Genomic DNA, 5,273 nt, shown 5'->3' with positions numbered 1-5,273 from the left:
CAACTTGCTTGCTAGTTGTGTATGTGTGGAATCAATCTGAAATAAAAAAAATGATCCTTGAAGACCAGTCACTCTGTTCAGCCGGCCTCATCTGCCTGGGAGGGTACCCCATTGGCTGATCTATCCTGTCTAATGTCTAATGATATGTTATCATTATGAAATACTCATTTGCAACCAAAGAATGTCATCATTGAGTCCCTCTGTATGTGTCTTGAGGCAATATATCCATCTTTGTTCCTTGTTAAGGAGAGTCTGTTGGATGGTTGGCTTTTGACACAGTTTGACTTTTTCCAGGACAATCCATGTTATGTCATCCTCAGTGTGTTTTTTCTCCAAGTAATGGGTAGTCATTTTAGCAGAACGCCATTTACACCTTATATAACTGTGGTGTTCCCCTATACAGCTACAAACCTTCTTGGAGGTAATACCTAGGTATCTGTTTAGGCTTGGCCACTTACCCATAGTATGGTATGAGTCTTCTGGTGACTGTTTTCATAAACCACAATGTCAACACACTGAAATATGTGGTAGGCACAGAAGCTGCCACCTTCTCAGCAGGAAATAAACAAAGTTATAGAAAACCTCCTTCCTGGACGAAGTCTTCAGAGGGTTGAAGAAAACCAGTAGTCCGTAATCCAGTGGTGGAATTACTCAGAAGCAAGTAGTCAGGATCAGCAAGTCGAGGGAGTGAGGAAAAAAGCGAAGGAACAAACCTTTGCAGCAACACACCTTCCAACAAGACTGAAGCCTTTATATAGTAAAATAACAGGAAACGGAAATGACAAATATAGAATTGGGAAAACCAGAAAGGAATCAATGAGGAAAAAGACATGATGGAAAAGGTAGATGAAACAGGAACAAAAACCTGAACTGGAATAGCTATGGAACAGCTTTAAAAGACAGCTGCAAAGCAGGTGATTGCCATTTTGGGACAGGAGGAGCAAGGAGCAGCACCCATGGAACCAGACGCACAATGGAAGGCAGCCCCAGGTTAGTGAAACTCACAGCCCCCAGCTTTGGACTTCATGTTGCATTTCCTGAGACCCAGGAACCGCAGAGCATCACAGATGCCCAGGTTGCCGAGACGCCACCGCTGCAACAGTATCTTAGACCGCAGGGACAAAAATTAATCTCGATTTTATTCTCACTATTATAATTCATGTGTGTATAGATTTCCCATGGTCTGTCAGTTTCCAATACAACGTTCTTAATGGCACACCTGAATGGACAGACTGAACATCTACCTCACGGGTAGGGTAGTTTCCAGTAACTGGAGGGAGGCCACATAAGGTGCCGGACGATACTGGGGGGGTGTATGACTGATTGTAGCCATTTATAAAGAGCAAACAACTATTTCCAATAAAGTGTCCTTGTGCTAAAGGGGAAACAAAAGGCAGACAATAGACCCTACAAGGTGACCTTCCCAAAATTGGACAACGGAGATGGCAACTAGAGCTCGCACAGAGCTTCAGTTGCTAGAAATTATAGGCATACAAGAATGTCTTAAGCCATTTCATAAGGGTGAGCAGACTTGGTTGAGCGCAAATGACTAGTGGTAGAGAATTCCACATCTTTTCCCTAGCCACAGCCAAGGAGTATTAAACAGAAACAGGTGTTTGGATCTTACTTCTCGGGAGCGTACGTTCCATGAAAAAGAAAAAGCTATATCGGTGACCGTAAGTGTGTTATAAACTATTCTGTGGCACAAGCACAAAGCCTTAAAAACCATCTTGTGTATTGGCAGCCAATGTAGATTTTGTAAATGTATGTTGTCTGTTTGGAGTGTACTAGCAAGCCTCTGATGTTTCATTCTCATTTGAAAGAGGAAAGGAGTGATTTCAAATGGTTACTCTTAATGGTTAGTAGTCCTCAATATTTAGTTACGATCTTTTTGACTTTATTGGGGACTAGCTGCCCGTCCCGACGTTATACGGGTATAAAAAAGATTAACCTAAAGGACGGCAAACTTTACCGAACGCTACCCCACCGCTTTCCAATGCAGCAGGCGTCTTAGAATGCACACGCCCACACACAACAACGCTGAAGGGCACACACACCTCACGACGTGCACGAACGGTAATCTCATCACAGTGAGATTAGCGTTCATGCACGTCGTGAGGTGTGCTTGCTGTTCAGCGTTGTTGTGCGTGGGAGTGTGCATTCTGAGACTTGTGGGCGTGTGCATTCTGAGACGCCTGCGTTTATCCCCGGTTGAGATCGGTAACGCTTATTCCCACAAAGGTTGCTTCGCAACATATGTTATTAACGCCGCCTGAATGGCAATGTGTGTGAATGCGGCGCAACTTGTGTCTTCTATACGGACGTGTGAGAAGTTATTATAACTCGTGAATGGAAAGGCGCGCTACTGAATGACGCGGCCATTTTTTTGTTATACAATTTGTGGCACGCCCCTCTGAGAACGCTGTTGTGGTACGCCCCTCTCACAAAGTATAATGTGTGTACTTTGATACGGCTACGACCACGCCCCGACACGCCCACGGCCCTCTGAGTGTGTAGTTTGACACGCCCACACCCCTCTGACAACGGTTACGGCCACAAAGTAAAATGTATGTAGTTTGACACGCCCACGAACACGCCCCTGACACGCCCACGCCAACGCCCACGCCCACAAGGGACTACTTTACCCCATAGGTTCTTTGACGTTTCTAATGTATAGGGTGACCACCTGTATAGCCTATGTCCGTCTGCTGCAACTCCCCTTTCCAATGCTGTATTGGGTGTTGTGATTGGTGCTGTACTTCTTGAGTTTACCCGCCTCAAAGGTTTCAGCTCTCGCTTTATAATAGTAGTATGGATGGATGAAAATGTGGTCACACAAGTTATTTTATCATTAGTGGATTCGAGATGTGTTTCCATTAGTGTTTCTCCGTTGTTATTCCCTCTTTTTAGCAATGACAGAATACTCTGACTCATTGTATGGATACGTTTGAGGTACAGGTCTATCCCATTTACCTCCCTAGGTGACAAATTCAAGAGCTACAGTGACATCTCTTCTCCAAATAATAAGTACATCATCTATGTACCAGTGTCACAGCCCTAAATGAGGTTGTATAGGTTTGTCTCAGAGTATACAAAGTCAAGTTCAAATAGGTGGCCATAGAATCAGGCCTCAGTGGGGTCAAAAGTGCTGCCCGTGGAAGTCCTCTGGATCTGGTAGTAAACAGTGCCATCATATTCAAAGACAATATCCATAAGGGCTAAATTGGTAAACTCTGTCACAAAGTTTATGGGGGTAATGTAATTCCAGTTTGTGTTGGAAAGGATCAATTCTACAACAAAATGTGTTTGCTCTTGAGGGATGCTCGTCTAGAGAGCCCGAATATGAAGACAAAAAAATGCCAGTTTCTGACTTGATGGTGAGATCCTACAGTATTCATAGGACATCCTCTGTATCCTTAAGGTATGAGGGATTAGCGCTGACTAGTGGTCGAAGAAACCAATCACAAAATTTAGATAAAGTTTCCAGAATGGAGTTAATCTGTGGCACAATATTTCTACCGGAGGGGGAGAACTGTGGTTTGTGGAGTTTTGGTAAGGAATAGAAACACAGGGATTTGGGGTTTATAGCCACCAGAAAGTCTTCCTCATGTTTCGAAATCCAAACAGATGTTTCTGCCTCTTCAACTATGCTGTATATAATGTCTCTAAGTCTAGGAGTGGGGTCCTCATTTAGGATCTCGTAGTTGCCTCTGTCAGAAAAATGTCTAAGACATTCATAATTACATATCTTGTGGGACAGAACCACGATAGCCCCACCCTTATCTGCTGGCTTTATATCTAAATTGTGGTTATTGTGGGAAATAAGCTCCTCCTGTTCTATTCTTGAAAGATTATGAAAGACTTCTTCCTATTTTTCTTAAATAATCTCCATCGCTGTCATGATGGCCTGTGTGAACGTTATCACTTCTGCATTATATGTGTATGGGCTGTTGACACTTGCATCTGTTTCTGAGGCCTTTGTTTGTGGTCGAAGGCTGACCGTCAGTGTTAGTTGGAAAGTGCTTTAACTCTATCCTTGCGGAAAAATGCCAATTTAGGAGTAGGAATGAAGCCAAGGCCTTTGTTAGGGACCCATAGTTCCATCTCAGTCAAGGAAGAGGTGAGATTCACTACCAGTGAGGGTTTTCAGTCGACCCTGCTTAGTTGTCTTTGCCATTGATCCGCATGGTCATTTTCACTTCCACTGTCAATTATAATAGTGTTGTCTTTTTGTCTGCCTATTCCTCGTTCTATATCTCTTACTGAAAAAGGAGGTCTACCTTGAGGAAAGTGAAATCGCGGAGGGAAGGATTTTTATGGATCGGCCAGTATCCAAAAAGGAACATGGGTTGTGGTACAGAGGGCGAACCATCTGGGTTGATTCCTCCCTGATCGCCCTTATCGCTACTACTGATCCAGTCATCAAAACTAATGGCCAATTCTGTGGAGTGGCGCTTCTCTGTGGTCCTTGCTTCTGTTGTGTCTGTTATGGGGAAGTGCTGTAATATTTTGTCTGTCACATAAGGAAATATAGTAGTAGTAGATAAGCTTTATTCGATAAAAAGTTTATCATAAAAGCATAACATATAAAATCCACATTGAATAAACAACCATCCTTTAAAACCATCGTAATGTTCATTGATTTACAGCCATTAAAAACCACAATATGTACAAGCTTAAAAATGACGATTGAATGTATGAATCCATTATTACAAGTCTAGAAAAAAAGGGAGTAGCAGCTTAACGTTCTTATTCTTTTAAGAGGGTATTACATCAGGTCTGTCACCCCATGTCTGTCAAATTTGAAGACCTATCACATTCTTGCCTGGGACTTTGTTCGTATCAGCCAGGCGCATCCCAAATATTTACATAAGGAAATGTTGTTTCATGACTAAACTTGCATATGCCTTTTTGCAGTTTCGAAATTTTGACTGTGTCAACAGTTCCTTGTGCTGTGTTGATCCAATCTCCTCTCTTTTTCAATATGAGAACCATGATCTTGAGACTGTTCTTGCTAGCTTTAATTTTAATAAGCATCCGAAATGTGTTTTACAGCGTTGATAATCAACACTAGCACATTTCTGGTGCATATTGGTCCACTCTTTTCGAAAAATACATTGTCCAAAAAACAAATCTTGGTTCACTGAGCACTATAAAACCTCTAGGTGCAGTCAATGGAATGGAGATGAATAAAGGTTAACCCCGTCTACAATTAAAACTTCAGTCTTTGCTCCATTGAAGTAGAGGAAATACTCCATCATGAAGTGGATTAT

Source organism: Lissotriton helveticus, chromosome 6, assembly GCF_964261635.1.
Source record: "Lissotriton helveticus chromosome 6, aLisHel1.1, whole genome shotgun sequence".
Taxonomy (NCBI): Eukaryota; Metazoa; Chordata; class Amphibia; order Caudata; family Salamandridae; genus Lissotriton; species Lissotriton helveticus.
The sequence above is the reverse complement of the archived record's forward strand: the minus strand, read 5'-3'. Positions refer to the sequence as shown.